This window comes from Camelina sativa, chromosome 18 (genome assembly GCF_030686135.1).
Source record: "Camelina sativa cultivar CO46 ecotype springtype chromosome 18, ASM3068613v1".
Classification (NCBI taxonomy): Eukaryota; Viridiplantae; Streptophyta; class Magnoliopsida; order Brassicales; family Brassicaceae; genus Camelina; species Camelina sativa.
In genome coordinates this window covers 121,132-138,825 of record NC_141897.1, presented here as the reverse complement: position 1 = coordinate 138,825, position 17,694 = coordinate 121,132, and the positions used below count along the sequence as shown (strand labels likewise).

Below are 17,694 nucleotides of genomic sequence, written 5' to 3'. Positions count from 1 at the left end.
AACTTAGACTAGGGCAAACATTCGGATATTGTATTAATAATCAAAGGATTCGATACAACTTTTGATTTTGCATATAAGCTAGTACAAGCTGTATAATCGATCCTAGCTACCCTTAACACCACCACTCATCTTCCCGCTCATGAGTCTCACACCTAAGCAGTTCCCTTTCCACGATCACTCTCCGTTCCTGAATCGAGTCGCCGATCAACCATAGACCAGGCTGATACTTCTAAACGACTTGTCGACCACCCAACAAATCAATCCAACCTATGGCTCGTATCTTTGATCCTTTGATCACCCGATCCAACTAGCAATTCAATCACCGATCAACCCTCGATTGATCCGTCCATTGACGCCGATCGTTGATGACCTTTCGATCGGTCGAACTCTATGACCGAATCGCCAATCATCCTGCGGTCAGTTCGACTCCATCGTCGATCAGTTTGATCAGTTTGACCCGATTGTTGAACTGTCGCTCGTGTCACCGTACTATCGATAGAGAGGTAGCATGCGCATCAGTTCGGACGAGTATCGAAGTACTCGCCGAGCCGAACCCCCTTTATTTATAGATGGACGATGGATGGATGATGGTGTCTGGGAATGAAGGTCACGCCCTCTATTTATAGTGTCCTGGCCAAAGTCTAGGCCCGAAAAGGCACTTGTCCGACAAGGCCGTTTGATCGCTCATTTTGATCGTGCACGTTCGGTCGTTCCTGTCCAGCCGTGCCTTTTCGGCCATGACCGTTCGTCACCGCACCCCATGACCGCGCACGAGCTCCCCAGCTGACCCAAATACTGTCCACCACCGAGCTTGGTCGAGCTCCTTGGCAGCTGGTCGAGCTGACGATAGCTGGCCGACAGCTGTCTGCAGCTGGCCAAGAACTGTCTGCAGCTAAGCTAACTTGTTCATCAAACTCGTTCAGCTTGTTCAGCAAATATTCCAGCTGGTTGAGCTAGTAGGTAAGCTACTTAAGCTCATTTAGATATCTTTTTCCTTTAGGATCGCGGGACGCGGCCGTTACAAGTTGATAGATCCCCCCTTTAGGATCGCGGGACGCGGGGGTTACAAGTTGGTAGACTCCTAGGTGAGGATCTTTGCCCAAGGACACACTTTGCAAGGTCTTCAAGAGGGATGAACGAAATGATGAAGATGAATGGGTTGAAGATACATCGGAAAGGAGAGATGAACGGCGGAGAAGGTGAAGGGGTGGAACGAAGTGTACTTCTAAGAGAGATGGAGATCTCTTAGACTACAGGCTTGATTACAAATTAGATATGACACACTAAGAAGTAAACAAGTTGAGAAGATACTACACACTTCTCACATCAAACAAGTAAAAAGAAGGTTTTTGATTAAAATGTTTGATGGTTTGCAAAAGAGAAATACATGGTGTTTAAATAGAGAAGGGGGGACGAAAGAGGAGAGGAGAGAAGATAAGAGCATGCAAGAGGTGGAGCTCATGCAAGGTCATGCAAGAGTCCTCACTCATGCAAGCTCATGCACAATGTCTAGAAAATGGGCCAAGGCTTTGTAATGGGCCTTGGCCCACGACTTGGGCTGGCAAAGGGGTCTTGAAAATGTTACTTAGGCCTCATTAAAAACCTTGTCAAGAAAACCCAATGGGACAAAACTTGACAAGGGAAAAAGAGTGCATAAGCAACACTTTACCCTTTACCGAAGACCTTGAGCTGTGAGCATTGTCCAAGTGGTTTGAGCCACGTCTTCCTGCTTCTAGGCCAGCTCCTTGATTAGTCCATTGATAGCTGGGTTGAACATCCTGGATCTTGATCTTATGAAAGGACCCGCCGGAACGATCAACGCTTCCTCCGATGCTTCCGCTAGTACAAGATGCTCGTCCGATGTTTCCTCTGGTATAAGCTGCTCCTCCAATGCTTCATCTGGTTCAAGCTACTCCTCCAATGCTTCCTCTGTTTCAAGCTGCTCCTCATTTCCATCTTCTTTGCTTGAGCTGTCCATGGTCTCATCACAAGTACTTGAATGACCCCGACCCAGAAGTCCTAAAAGACCCTGACCCGGATGTCCCACCGTCCGCGATCACGGCTTCCGTTCGGCCCCATTCCTGGCCAAACATCCATTGATTTAACCCATTTACTAAGCTTTGGCTTGCGGCCTTGCTTCGTAAAGTTTATACGCAGCGGAATCTAACTTTACCCATGACCCATCTCTTTGTGACTTAGCCATACAACCAACCAACTGTAATGCCCGCGATCCTGATAGGATCGTAGGCTGTGGCTTGGTCCGAGATGGTGGGGAGATCTCGGACAAGTAGGGAAAGCGCTACTCGTTAGCTCGGGCAATGAGGAATCGAGCCAAGTATGGGAAAAAGATCGGTTATGTTCTCGGCCAGCTGTGGAAAGCTCTCAGCCAGCTACGGACAGCTCTCGGCCAGTTGCGGACAGCTCTCGGCCAGCTACGAACAGCTCTCGGCCAGCTGAGAACAGCTCTCGGCCAGCTGCGGATAGCTCGCAGCTAACTGCGACCACCTCGACCAGTTCGACCAGCTGCCGATCAGCTCAACCCAGCTCGACCAGCTGGACAATTGATGTTCATATATTTTACCATGTTTTCCCTTAGTTTATTCACATCTTTTGCATCTTTTGCTAGCCATTTTCATCATTATTGTGTAGCTTTAGGACTAATCATGCATTAGAGTTTAGTTGCATTGCATTTGCATCTTTTCATGCATAAACAGGTGATTTTGGAGCTTAAGGAGCATGGAAACAATCCTGAGGAGAAGTGAAGCAATCTTGAAGGGAAAGCAAGAGAGTTAAGGCTGAAGAACCAAGGTCCAGAGTCCAACTCGACCAAGCACTCGACCGAGTGGGTAGATGGACTCGACCGAGTGGGTAGATGGACTCGACCGAGTGGAGTGTGCACGAGAGAAGCCAGCTCGACCATGGACTCGACCGAGCACTGGTCGAGTTGACCGAGCCGTTGACTACTTTGACTTTTTCTATTTTTAGGGCTTCCACCTCCTCACCTATATAAGGCCTTGTACCTGCAGCCACCAAAGTGTGCAACTTTTTAGATATTCCCTAAACCTAGTTTTTACCTTTTTTAGTTTTATTCCTTTTGCATTTTTATTTTTAAGATCTTGTACTTCCTAAAAAAGAAGACTAGATTCTTATATTTTGTTGGTTCTATAACTTTCAAGATATTGAGAATTTGAGTTTCATCCTTTCATCAATATAGAAGATCTTTGTTTAATCTTTCTAATAATGCAAGTTTCAATATTTTCTGGGTTTTTGACTTTGATCATCATGTATTGTTGTGAGTAGTTTCCTTAGGATCTTGAGGATGGGTTAGGATGGATTGATCTTGTGGTTTGTGTGACTTGGTCAAGCTTGATTGTTGTAGATCTCTTCTAGGGTAGATGATCTTAATGCTGATTCTATATCTGAGAGGGTAGAGTCTGATTTCAAGCTTCTTAGCATCACACCAATGTTTAGGAAGCATAGATAAGGCTAGATCTAGAGCTTACCATTAGGCTTGCTAAGAGATTAGAGGTCTTGTTTGGTTTGAGATGTATTGCTTAATGCCTGCTTGTGTAGATTCTTTACTGTGTGAGAACAAGTCTAGAATTGCATAGGTTTGATTGTTTCTTGACCATGAGAGTGGGAGAAACTTGTCTTAGATTAATATGTCTAGAGGTTAGCTCAAAGTTTGCTTGAGATTTGTTGACCAAGTTAGATAACCACAATGATTAGTCCATCCCATGAATCCATCCTCAGGACCTTCTTTGTTTATTGAAATCTTAGTCTTAATCCTGTTGCTTGCTTGTTGTTTGATTGGATTTAGCATTACTCTGTTTTTATTGCATTGCTCTGTTTCTGCGTCTAGTCTAGCTCGACCACCCACTCGACCTACACTCGGTCGAGTGCTGCTCGAGTTCATCCCCAGAACTCTGTGTCTATGATTTGTGTTTGTCTTGTTTCATTCCTGTTTCATTCCAGTTGCATACATTTAGTTTTCAGTTCAATACTTATCTTGCATTAGTTCATTAGTAGTAGTCTCTGTTTCTGTTCTTGCTTTATCACTGTTTCAATCATTCAGTTTCATTTGCATCTAGTTGTTAGTTCTTGTAGTTTATTTTCTGCATTTTACATTTTCTTCCTAGGATTGTTAGTGACAAACAATCTTTACATTTGTCTTAACTTAGATTCATATGCATATCTTAATTGTTCACAAACACTCATTTAGGATTGATACCTCTTGTACTGCAATAGCATAAGGGGAATTGAAACACCCATCCATCATTCCATTCATATCTCACCATTGCATACATCATCATTCACACCACAACATAAATCTTGTTTCAATTTGGCGTCGTTGCCCATTTGAGTGTGTTTTTGTGACATTTAGGATCCATATTAGTCTAAGATTAAGTTCTTTTATACGCTTGTGAGGTTGCTGTACTCGAATCTTCTGTTTCTGGGTTGAAGTTCCATTTCAGGTACCACTCGACCAGTCACTCGACCACCACTCGACCGAGTCGTGATCGAGCACCTGCTCGAGCCAGAAGCCGGATCTCTATAACCATCATTTTCCAGTCGACTTGACCTCCTACTTGAGCCTGTGCTCAGTCGCTTGCCTAGCAAAAATCGTTTGTGTCTGTTAATGCACACAAGGTCTAAAGGAAAGGACAATCTTCTTAGGCCTATTGACAACATCAACAACAAGACCAAGAGTTTAGGAGCTAAGCAAAGGAGAGTTGTTCAGCAACAACAAGAGGTTATAGTAGCTATGGATCACCAGGATCAGATTCAGAGACCAAGGAACATTGGTGCTGGAGATGCACCCAACACTCACAACCAAAGAGCTGGCATTGTGCCACCAACTGTTGCCAACAACAACTTTGAGATCAAGAGTGGATTGATCTCAATGATTCAGGCCAATAAATTCCATGGATTGCCTATGGAGGATCCACTAGATCATCTTGATGAGTTTGACAGAATCTGTGGTCTTACCAAGATCAATGGAGTAAGTGAAGATGGTTTCAAGCTGAGGTTGTTCCCTTTCTCACTTGGGGACAAGGCTCATTTATGAAAAGACTCTCCCTACTGGTGCAATCACTACTTGGGATGCATGCAAGAAGGCTTTCTTGGCCAAGTTTTTCTCCAATGCTAGGACAGCAAGACTAAGGAATGAGATCTCTGGATTTGCTCAAAGGAGTAATGAAAGCTTTTGTGAAGCTTGGGAGAGATTCAAGGGATACCAAACTCAGTGTCCTCACCATGGTTTCAGTGTGGAGTCTTTGTTGAGCACATTGTATAGAGGAGTGCTTCCCAAGTTCAGAATGCTTCTTGACACAGCCTCCAATGGAAACTTCCTCAACAAGAATGTGGAAGAAGGCTGGGAGTTAGTAGAGAACCTTGCACAGTCTGATGGGAACTACAATGAGGACTATGACAGAACCATAAGGTCATCCTCAACTGATCAAGAAGACAAGTACAAGAAGGATCTGAAAATGGTGAATGAAAAGCTTGATAGGATCTTGCTAAGTCAGCAAAAGTCTATTCACTTTGTTAGTGAAGAGGAGCCTCCAGCTCAAGAAGGAGAGAATGAGTTTACTGAGTTATGCTATATGCAAAACCAAGGAGGTTTCAAGGGTTATAACCAAGGAGGGTTTAGGAACAATAATCTGTCCTATAGGAGCACAAATGTGGCCAACCACAAGATCAAGTCTACCCTCCTCAACAGCCTCAACAGCACCAAAACTATGTCCCCAAACAACAGCAACAGGTGTTCCAGCCCCAGTTGTGTCCCCCACCAGGGTTTCAGACTAACCAAGGCCAGGAACTAGACCTTAGAGCCATGGTACAACAGCTGTTGATTGGTCAAACACAAGGGAAGATAGAGGAAGCCAAACAGTTTGCTGAGCTAAACCAAAGGCTCACATCTCAATACAATGATCTGAATATGAAGTTTGAGGGTCTGAATTCCAGAGTCAAGTATATGGAGAGTAACATAGCCTCTTCTTCAGCTCCAAAACCCAACCAACTCCCTGGAAAAGCTGTCCAAAATCCAAGGGAGTTCACAGCCAAAGCCATTCAGGTTCATGAGGAAGAAGCCACTGAGGACAGTGCAGTTCAAGTTTGGGGGAATTCATTAGTTACTGAAGCCCCAAGTGATGTTTGTAACAAGCAATTGGAGCTCGCACCTGAGCTCGACCATGGACTCGAGCAGCCACTCGACCGAGTGCGTGCTCGAGTGGTCGATCGAGCTGGACAGTCTGAGGCTGACAAACCTGCCAAGTACATTCCTCCTGCCTACAAGCCTCCACTACCTTTCCCAGGATGTTTCAAAGCACAAAAGATTAAGGAGCTTAGGGAAATCATTGAGAGAAAGGAGATGATGGCTAGGCAAAAAGAAGAAGAGAGGGTTTTAAAGGAAGAAGCTGTGGTTGAGGAAGTGTTGGCCATACAAGAGATCACCATTGCTTACCAAGAAGAAGAGAGAGGACCTGCCTTGGAACAGTATGATCCATATCCTCTCTACAAAGACTTTTTGCTTGACTTGTCAAAGAAGAAGGCTGAAGCTCAAGATGAGAAGGATCTTGAGGACCTTGGAGGAGTTATCATTCCAATCAAGCTTAAGGATCCAGGTCCATTTTATCTGCCTTGCACACTTAGCTATCTTCACTACAACCAATGCCTTTGTGATTTGGGAGCTTCAACAAGTGTCATGCCATATTCCATAGCTCAAAAGCTTGGGAGAACTGACTTCAAATCTACTAGACTCCATGTGTGCCTAGCTGATGGGACAAATAGAGAGGTAGTTGGGAGGTTAGAGAATGTCCCAATCAAGATAGGAAGAGCAAGGATCCACACTGACTTTGTGGTGATAGAGATGGACAAGGAGCCTGAAGATCCAATCTTACTAGGGAGGCCATTCTTAGCTACTGTTGGAGCAGTTATTGATGTCAAGGAAGGTCTTGTGACCTTGAACATTGCTGAAGATGTAGTTATGAAGTTCAATATCTACAATCCAACCAACCGTCCCACCATTGATGACCAGCCTTTTACTATCAAGGACAAAGGTGGTCAACAAGGGTTAAGTGATAAGGCAACTCCAAAAGCTGAGCTCCCACTTCAAGAGGATTCTGTGGAAAAGCTTAAGAGGTCAGTTCAAGAGTTGACTATTATGGTTGAGGATCTTCAAGTAAAGCTGAACAAGAGGTCTTTGAGGAAAGCAAGACCAAGGCTCAAAATCAAGAAGAAATATGGTTTGTGTGCTAAGGGTGAGGTGATCAAGGATCAACTTCACAGTGACCAAGAGGTTCCAGGGAGGATTTCATCACCTCCTTGGTATCTAGATCAAGTCTAAGAAGGAAATCAAAGTCAAGCTTAGTGACTTTAAACAAGCTCACTAGGGAGGAAGTCCCTAAGGTATCCTTTGTAAATATGGTTTAATTTGTTAGTAGTTTTGATGTGTTTTCTTTTATGTTTTTGTTGGACAGGCTTTTTATTAAGAATGTAGTTGGGTAAGAAGAGATTTGGTCTTGGGCAAGAGGTTCGCAAGCCCACTCGACCAGGCCACGAGAAGTACTCGATCGAGCTGGGTAAGGATTAAGGCCCATTTGGTTTCCAAAGCCTCTAGGACGATCGAGTGGAGGGAGAAAAGGAAGAAAAATTTTGAAACTTCAAATTGGTCAAGGAGCTCGACCACGTGCTGGTCGAGTGTGGGGTCGAGTGGTAGCGAAAAAGCAGGTCAAAGATTCCCATTTCAAATTTGAATGGGATGGACGCTCCACCCTTGTCTCCTTGTCCCCTTAGCTTCTTTATATACTCCTAGCACGAGATCACACCTCTCACACTCTCTCATTTGCTCAAAATATCTAAATTCAAGCTTTAAAGTCTCTCTCAAGTTCATCTTTTGCTCAAAGCTTAGTTCTTTCTAGTTTTTGGGTCACTAACCTATTAACCTTAAGCTTTGAGTTTATTCCTCTCAGTTTTTGTTCAAAAATGTCCTCCAAGATCACTAAGAAGTCCAAGCAAGCAGCTGCAATCTCTAAGGGTCGTCATGATGTTGATTTAGAATCAAGAGAGGGTGCTGGAAGGTCCACTCGACGTCCCACTCGAGCATGTACTCGACCGAGTGGCCGTCCGAGTGATCGACCGAGCCAGCGTGCGAGTTCCAGAAACCCAGCTGTTGAGGAAGATCCTGAGAGAACTGAATCAGAGGAGGAAAGGGAGCCAACACTCAATGAGTTTATGAGGAGAGCAAGGGCCAAAGGAAAGAGGCCAGCTGTTGAGGTTGAACAAGAGGGGAGTGAAAGTGAGAGTGAGGAAGAAGAAAGTGAGGAAGAAGAACTAATGGATGATGGAGAAGCTGAGTCTTGTGGATTGTCAAAGAAGCAGCTTTATGATGCTTTCATGAGGATGGAGTTCTTGGGAACCAGATATCCACATAAGGAGACCATGGAGAAGCTTGCCATTGATGAAGATGTGGAGTGTCTCTTTGAGAAGAGCAGCCTTACCAAGTTCATGGGGCTTTATATGGAGGGGTATAGAGAGGAAAGCTGTGAGTTCCTAGCCACTGTCAAGCTGCACACATATGTGAGGAAGGATGCTGTAGTAGGAGCTGGTCACATTTCTTTCATAATCAAAGGAAAGAAGCATGAGCTCTCAATGAAGAAGCTGGCTGATGTGTTTGGTTTTGAGGTTGGGAGCAATAGGAGCTTGATGGTTCCAAGAGAAGAACTGTATGCTGTGTGGGAAACCATTGGGGATAACAAGCTCTACTCATCCTCCAACTCCAAGAGCTCAAGGATTAGGAGCCCAGTCTTGAGGTACTACCACAAAGCTCTTGCCAACACCTTCTTTGCTAGGAAGGAAACTGGAAACATCAATGAGGGAGAGCTAAAGATGATTGACTTGGCTCTCAATGGAGTTCTTCTTCAAGCAAGGAATGGAACCATCATCCTTGGTAGCACTGTGGAGACTGATCTTGCAATGGTGCTGATAGACCATATGATATATTTGAGAAGTTGGGTAGGCAAGCTTGAGAACAAGGGTTCAAGAGGAGCACTTACCATTGGAGGCATCATTACTCCAATTCTTCAAGCTGCTAACATTCCACTTAGAGGAGAAGGGGTCTCACCAAGATGGATTGATTCCAGCTACCTAACCTCTACACTCATCCTAGCCAAGGAGATGCATCAAGGAAACCATATCTTTAACTTTGAGCTGCCAACAGTTGGGAAGAAACAAGTGATCCTACCAAACAAAGAGCTTACTACCATTCAAGAAGGAGCCAACATTGATTTTTGGCCAGCTGATGAGTACTTATTTGATGGAGTAGTACAGCCTAGAGTTGATGCAGCTGGAGATGTAGAAATGGGTGATGGAGAGGAGCAGTTCTACTTTGAGAACTATGAGCCCAATCCAAGGGATAGTAGAGGAGTGAGAGAGCATAGCAAGAGGTTGACATTGCTGCAAAAGTGGAACAAATGGCATGGGAAGAGGTTTGACAAGCTCAAGAAGAAGGTGACCAACATGGCTAAGTCCATTAGAGGCCTGAAGAAGGAAGTTGCTGACTTGAAGAGTGGAAACTCTTCACCAACTCCATCAAGCCCTTTGAGGAGGAGTGGCTCAACTAGAGCACTTTCAAGAGTTGCAAACCCTGTGGAACCAGCTAGGGCTTCAATGTATGAGCCAAATCAGAGGAAGAGGAGCTCAAGTACCCGAGAACAACAGTTTTCGAGGCACTCGACCGGGTCACTCGAGCACCCACTCGACCGAGCACCTTGGAGACACTCGACCGAGTTCCAGCCTAGACCACCATTTGGCTTCCCACCTCCAGCTGCTTATCCAGGCTATCCAGGTTACCCCCCCATACCACCCCACTACTTTATGGATCCAGCACAATACCATCACTACCAGCAGTACCAGACTCGAGATATGGAGACTCGCGGTCCAGCTCGACCCCCCCACTCGGACATGCACTCGACCGAGTCACGGTCGATTGGCATTGTCGAGCTGCCCGAATCACCTTCCTCCAGTCACCAGCAGGACCCCAGCTACAACTTTGATAGTATGCAGGAGGATGTGGACAGCTTCTTCTCCAATCCTTGAGGTAACATTATCACCTTACCATTGTACATACCATAGCATTTCATATGTTGTGTTTTGTTTTAACTCTTGAATCCTCAAGCAAATTTCTTTCACACAAGGGACTGTGTGATTTAAGTTTGGGGGAGGGTTTGAGATAGCATTTGATGTTGTGTTTTGTTTTCTTATTTCAAATTTTTATCATCATCATGTTAGCACTTGCATAATCATCTAAGGCATAGGAAAACCATAAAAATTTGAAATTTTTTTGCAAAAATCTTTAAAAAAAAAGAGTGTTCATGTAGTTTGAATTGCATAATTAAGTATTTTGTTTATCATATAGGACTTTTTGCATTAGGGATCTATGATGAGTTTTTCCTTGTTAGCTTGCTTAATTCACTAGACTAGAATGAAAAATATTTGCTAAGAACCTTGTGTCCAGCTCCGGACAGCTCTCGGCCAGCTCTGGACAGCTTGTGGCCAGCTGCGGTCAACTCGGCCAGCCAGTGCCAGCTCGACCAGCTGCCAGGGAGCTCGACCGAGCTCGACCCAGCTCGACCAGCTGGACGACAGTGGACAGTTCACTGGCCAGTTGAGAGCTCGGGACCGAAAGGGCATGGCCTAATGGCCATGGCCGAACGGGTACGGTGAGCGTACATGAGCGAACAGGAGCGAATGAACGGATTCGTCCGAAGGGTGCCTTTTGGGGCCAAAACTGCGGCCCAGGGCCCTATATAAAGGGGGCGCTCCTTTCATTCCAAAGACACGATCGGATACAGAAAAATACACCAAAAACTCAAGAGTACGAGTAAAGATCAGGAAGAAGGATCCGAGAGATAAAGAGTTCGGCGAGAAGGGTAATAAGGGTCGGAGGTACGGTACAGTACCGTCCATATAGGCTCTGGGAATTGGGGTAGTGCATCAAACATAAGCATAAGTAATGCTTCGGATGGTCCGGTTGGTCGGAGGAAAGGGGGTGCGGCTCGGAAGTGGATCGGGAACCGCCAGGTTCGCCGTGAAACAACCGAACTGATGCGCATGCTACCTCCCTACTGATCAGCGTACCATCCGGAGTGTCCGAGTACGGAATGATCGGGCGGAGAAAAGTAAACGCGGCTCGGCGGTTGGACAGGGATCGGTATAGACCCCCAGTACACTGTCCGACCTGATGCGCGGGTTAACTCTCTACCGGCCGACCTCTGTACTGGACGGTTATTAGTACCTAGCGTGCATTGCATGACATGTACGGCGGAAAAGGGAATGTTATTGATCCCTACTTGGTTTCAGGAAAGGAGGGTGATCGCGGGAAAGGAAGTGCTTAGGTGCGGGACCCATGGCCGGGAAGATGAGTGGTGGTGTGAAGGGTAGATAGGATCGATTATACAGCTTGTACTAGCTTATTATGCAAACTCATAAGTTCTATCGAATCCTTTGATTACTTAATGAATATCGAATGTTTACTTACTCTAAGTATTATATTATAAGGATTATGTATGAATCACAGAATGTGCAAAACTTGCGAGGGTTTTATGATGTTTGAAATTTGCGAGACGCGATTTGCGAGGGATCGTTGTATCTCGCAAATCCCTTGCGAATGTTGATTTGCGAGGGATTTGCGATGATTTCTTCCATCGCAAATCGCGTGTTTTCTTGCAGTGAAAAGATTATAAAATACTATTGGTTTTCCATTGAAGATCTACGGCATACAAAGTGAATATATTAAAAACATGAACTCTAGAAAAGAACATGTAACCGACCTAAGCGATAACCAAAAGAGAAAGTCATGTCTTAAACTGATAAATCTCAAACATAGCCGGATAAACTTAGAAACAAATATTTCATTCCATCAATTCAGAACAATCAATTTACTTCAATTCACTAATGAAGAAAAAAATATGTTGTATTAGGTTGAGATTGTTTCCCCACTTATGTAAAACCCAAGTACGAGCAAATGAATCCAAATCTCAAAACTATAGGTACCAGTTTATCCTCTGGCCCATGCAATAGAGGTTCCATGCACATCTTCCATATACTTGATCTTAGAAGATAGTCTCCAACCTACAGGATTTGTAACCTTTACAACATCCACCCAAACTCAACATGCATTAGGGCCTAAAAACAAAGTGGAAAACATGGTCAGGATTATTCGATAGCCAAAGTCATTCATTAGGGCCTAAAATTATGGCCAGGTTTACCCTAAACCTATAATTTTTGAAGTCGAAAAAAAAAATTCAATTTTCAAAATATCTCTGTTAAATTGATTCTTATTTACTTAAATTAATTTCGATTTACTTTTATCTAATCTTATATGTAACAGAACATTCCTAAAATACATCTACAATAAGTTTGTTTTTCTAAATTTTAAAAATCTCATTTTTGCTAATATTCTACAAAATCTCAATCAGAGTAAAATTAACATTCTAACTTTAAAATAATATGATTAGAAAATAAAACCGATTTTATCTTCTAGGATCAAAAAAAATATTTTGGTAATCAAATATAATATAAGTTATGTCAGTTGGGTTAAATTTGAAAAATAGTAAAAAGTTTAAATATATGCATATAGATTTACCCATGTATATCTTATTATATAAAGTTTGGTTTTCAAAGTTAGTAACTTACATGATCGTGACACTTAATATGATGTAAAAATCTAATTTTAGTATGATGTAAAACTCTACAGTAAAATTGTATTGCAAAATGGAGTGCGTTAACTATAAATCTGGTTTAAAAAATATATATAACTTACAATTTTATATATTTTTCTTATATCCGCATTAATACGTGGACCTAATCTTGTATAAATATACACATATATGTGTGTGTAAAAGTAAAAATTATCCCATAATGTACCACAGGTTAAATAATTTTTCCATAAATATAAGTTAAATAAGTAACTGAAATATTTTAAAACTTATTTAAATTTTGTTGGAGGTAAGAAAGAGTTATTTAACATAGATTTTCTAATTATATTAAACCTTACTTTGATATTAAACATCTTTCCGTGAGATTTTGGTAGATGGTAGAAATCTAAAATCTCACAAGATTATACAACTCTCTCGGGCAAGTTTGCAATTGAGTTCATTAGAGCGAAACTGGTTTTGATAATTTAAGCTAGACATGGTTCTTCTCTCTGCAATTATAGTTACCTGGATAGTTCAGCTACATTTGATAATCTAGTATATTAACGTTGACGTTGAAGCTAGACAAAAACATCAGAAGGAAAAGAGTTACCGAAGCATACTTGTGAGGTAGTGGGAATCCCTTGCGCCATAGATCAAGGTAGTAGTCGTTTAAAAGCATCCACAGGTACAAACACCTACTTAGAATCCCATAGCTAAAGCTCCTACCATTACAAAAATTTGCAGGATCTGAAAATAATATAACGGGTAACCAATTCCCGGAGAGAGATGCACAGAACTAGCATTGAAAAATCTTAAAAGTGTTTATGGTTTCAGGAAGTAACATACCTTGTGTTTTTTCATACATTGTGTGCTTTCAATGTGTCATTTGATATTAAAATAGAAGTCTATTTCCGTAAAGGTATAAAGAAACAAAATCTCTAAGTTATCAGAGATATGTAGACAAAATGCTTAGTAAGCTTATAAGAACAATAGGAGAGAGCAGCGAAACTATGAATTAAGATTTCTTCAAATATCGACACAAAACATGTCGTGTGAATGGCTTACAATATAAACCATCACGCTGAGTTAATCAGTGGATAATGCAGACAATTAATTTATTTTGTACATAACATGAGACAGAGCTTAGTACCTTAGTTGGTCGAATTATTGTTTAAAATGGTTGCTTCATCATTTTTTTTCTACCACGTATACTGAACGAGCAGAAGAAACAAATTAAAGTAGAGACAAGCCTTGAAGATAAGCTACAATACAAAAACATCTAACATATAGATTTGTTTCTGATGCAAATGTTGTAGCGTATATTTAGATATAGAAAATAACAAAAGAATCAGTTAAAAGTAAAATTTTGGGGCTAATTTTGTAACTATTTGAGAGTGTGTGGAGTAGAAGATGTGCACTGGAAAATCTGCATATACGAGGCACTTGTAAAGCAGCAAGTCCCTATAAATCTGAAAAACCTGTAATCCGTAGGAGGTACACAAAAAAAAGTAACAAAGGAATTGCATGTGGTAGGTACTATCTCGTCTCGATGTTGTATCTCTAGTGCATACGATATGGCTTCACTCAATCTTATATAAATATAAACCTACAAATGAAAATGTTGAAGGTACTTAAAGTGCAGAGACGGACATGGTGGTTTAGTCTCTAATAAATTACTGACATATCAAACGATCATGAGATTTACATGCTTATAATTTTTGTTTCTGGTTAAGTCAAAAAAGAGCAGAAACAAATTTAGTATTTACAGAGGTAAGAACAGTGAATGTAATGTTAAGTTTTGCGTCTGTAACTCTAAACTAGGCTCTAGTCCAGACATATAATAAGCCTGATATTGTTCAATTGTTCTTTCGGGCATTACAGTTAGTTACCTATCCCATTATTAGTTGTGTAACTAGTTTTAATAGTATGCTCAATAGAGAAGACACGCCCAGTAGAGTTACATCAACGAGGAAAATCAAAATAAGCAAATCACAGCCATGTTGCCCACCAAAAAACGACGTATCCCTATTCCATTGAAGGAGCAGTATCCTTTACCTAAGGAGAAGAGAATTGCATCCATAATTGAGAGTAAAGATCCAGATGATATTTTGCTACGAATTCAGAGTATCTAAAGGGATTCTACGTGCCATGGATGAGCTGCATAAATGAGTAAGAAACCCAAACTGAGACCAAAGAAGAGCTTAAACTTGCACGAGGAAGAAGGATTATGATATACATACTTTGCAGCAAGGTATCATCGGATCATGCAATCGTTATAATACTAACCTTTGAACGAAAATGCAATTGTTTAAGCTTGGAGGATAGCATGTGGTAGCTACTATCTTGTCTGGATTTTGTATCTCTATTCCATACGATATGAAATCAATGAAACTAGTATAAATAACAACCTGCAAATGAAAATGTTTTAGTATAAATAACAACCTGCAAATGAAAATGTTTTAGTATAAATAACAACCTGCAAATGAAAATGTTTTAGTCTAAATAAAAATAATTCAGAGTAAGCTTAGGGGAGAGCGACACTATGATTTAATTTTTATTCAAATTTCGACACACAACATGTTGGATTTTAACTTGTAATCGCTTCTCTAGTTGAATTGCAGAGCCATGTCATATTGTTCCCGCAATTAAATACACAGAGAAGTTGGAATTAGAACTAAATAGAAGTGAAATTATTGACATGTAAAATAATAGAAGTGAAGAAGCAGGAAGCAGTTACCTAACGAGTGGGAATCTATGTAAAAAAAATATTTCTTGGCGTTTATTGAGAAAAAATGTCAAGTTTTAAAGTGTAGAAATGTATGTACTTCGTTCAACCATATTTTGGAGTAGATAATGTGACCAGTAGAAATGAATTGATAAATGACTTTTACTATTTGTAAATTGTAATCGTGATTAACTTATTCAGTAATAAGAGTTAGAAAATTTCGTGTGAAAGGCTTACACCAAAACCGTAATCCATAGGAGGTACACCAAACGTAACAAAGGAGAAGACTTACTAATCTCGTTCTCTGAGTTTTAGTTCTACTGGCGCCATAGCAAACTGAGACCAAAGAAGAGCTTGTACAGAGGAAGAATGCGTTTACTTGCATCAACCTGCAAATTTAAATGTTGTAGTTACTTCAATTGCAGAGACGCACAAGGTGGTCTTATCTTCTGAAATTATCCCATTATTAGCTGTTACCAGTTTTGAGATTATGCTGTGTAGAGAAGAGATGCCCAGTAGAGCTACATCAACTCCTGAGAGCAGAGAAGCAAATCGCAGCCTCCCAACCGATACTCTTTGTTTCTGGCCCTTAGTGACATTGGCATTACTCTTTTCCATCTTAATATGCCCAGAAGAACATATGAATGCTCATGACTCATCATTATCAGGTATAGTAAAGAAAGGAGGCATCTTTGTGCAACAAAAACAAGACAAAGGAGAAGACTTGCATAATTCGTAGTGAAATTATATTCTTTAGTGGAATTTTATGCTTCGTAGTGAAAAGCTATTTCAAGATTACCTTACCGTAGCTGCTTATAGAAATCTGGAGCCCACGGCAATTAAAGAATAATTGCCTCCGAAAATTGCAGGTGCCGCCCCAGCCAAACCCAGAAGTAATTGCTTAAGAGTTTGCTGAGTAGAGGAGCTACATAAGCGGAGTTCTACGTTTACTTGCATCAACCTGCAAATAAAAATGTTTTAGTTACTTGTAGTGCAGAGGGTGGTCTTATCTTACTTGACAAATCAAATAAATTGCAGGTTCTAAATCCCATTATTAGCTGTAACCAGTTTTGAGACTTGAGAGTATGCTATATCAACTCCTGAGAAGAGAAGAGAAGCAAATCGCAGCCCCATAAAATTCTGTGAACCCCTAATCCATTGAAAAATGTATAACAAAGCTGGGTAATCGATGCCCAGAGAGAGATACATCAGTAGGGTAAAACCAGTTAATAGAAAAGTGTCAGAAATAATTAAAGGACTGGAGAAGACACGGCAAGTAGAGCTACATCAAGGAGGAAAAGCTGAGAAGCAATTCGCAGCCCAGTTGCCCCTAAATTCCGAAAACCCCTAATCCATGGAAGATAGAAGAAAAGATAACGAAGGAGAAGACTTACAGTAAAATAATTCCGCGAGATAGAGATCATCCTTGCGCCATTGATTTCTGTCTTCTACACATTATAGAGCAGATTTGCACTTAGACGAAGAAGAAAGAAATAAATAAATCGTGTTTGAAATAAATAAATCGTGTTTGCTTATGTTCTTTAGGAAGTGGGATAAATTGTAATTAATTAAAAATACAAGGGTGATTAGCCAATTAAAAAATCCAGCGTTCTAATCCCTTCCTTGCTTCTCTTGGCCTATGTCCCCAAATTGAATCCAAAAAGGGATTTGCAAAACTTTAAAACGCGATAACTTTTGCTACGATATTCCGTTTTGGACGAATTTTTTTTTCATCTCTTTAATTTTGCGAGGGCAACGTCGTGGCCGGGTCGCTTAAGCGGCCCGGTCCGTGTAGTTTCGTCAATTGAATTTTTGTTTGTTTTATTTTTAAGATTTCAAACTTTAAACTGTGATTTCATGGTCAATTAAGAGTTGTTTTTGTGATTTGAATATATGAATATGCTTGTGTTGGTCTCTAGTTTCATGTCATATACTCAGATTTGAAAACGCACAATTATTTTTGACGTAACATGATTAGTTATATTTATTAGTTTCGATTACATTGCATAATATAACATGTAGCCTGGTGGCAAACTCTACTTGTTTTTAGCGTTAGCAACCCATGTTCAATTCCTCTTTTCTGCATATTATTAATATTACTCCCTGTAATTATGTTATATATACTACTTCAACTAGGTTAGAATGTTAAAAAGAACAATGGTTCAATGGCTAAGATTCACCTTTTCGCCTCATCAATCCTATCTTTGTGTGTTTTTATAATTTTTGAAGTTTTCATATATGTAGGGGTCATTTAGTTTAATATGTTGGTTT

The 17,694-nt window shown here is 41.1% G+C and overlaps 2 long non-coding RNA genes and 1 other non-coding gene across 12 annotated transcripts; all 3 read right to left on the bottom strand.

Annotated features, from left to right (window-relative positions):
- Nucleotides 1-5,156: 5,156 nt before the first annotated feature.
- On the bottom strand, nucleotides 5,157-5,263 carry LOC147921278 (small nucleolar RNA R71). Its single transcript, XR_015589838.1, has one exon. It is a non-coding gene; the product is annotated as a small nucleolar RNA R71 (small nucleolar RNA).
- Nucleotides 5,264-11,847: 6,584 nt separating this feature from the next.
- On the bottom strand, nucleotides 11,848-14,304 carry LOC147921277 (uncharacterized). Its single transcript, XR_015588838.1, has 2 exons — nucleotides 13,319-14,304; nucleotides 11,848-12,186 (listed from the first exon to the last, which is right to left on the bottom strand). It is a non-coding gene; the product is annotated as an uncharacterized LOC147921277 (long non-coding RNA).
- A 135-nt stretch (nucleotides 14,305-14,439) lies between these two features.
- Nucleotides 14,440-17,035, bottom strand: LOC104760109 (uncharacterized). Of its 10 annotated transcripts, none has more exons than XR_015588827.1 (7): nucleotides 16,818-16,938; nucleotides 16,489-16,601; nucleotides 16,223-16,384; nucleotides 15,901-16,113; nucleotides 15,716-15,812; nucleotides 14,985-15,106; nucleotides 14,440-14,855 (listed from the first exon to the last, which is right to left on the bottom strand). It is a non-coding gene; the product is annotated as an uncharacterized LOC104760109 (long non-coding RNA). The 10 variants fall into 10 exon arrangements; XR_015588831.1 differs by having other exon boundaries at nucleotides 15,901-16,041; XR_015588829.1 differs by having other exon boundaries at nucleotides 16,228-16,384.
- Between the last annotated feature and the right edge of the window lie 659 nt (nucleotides 17,036-17,694).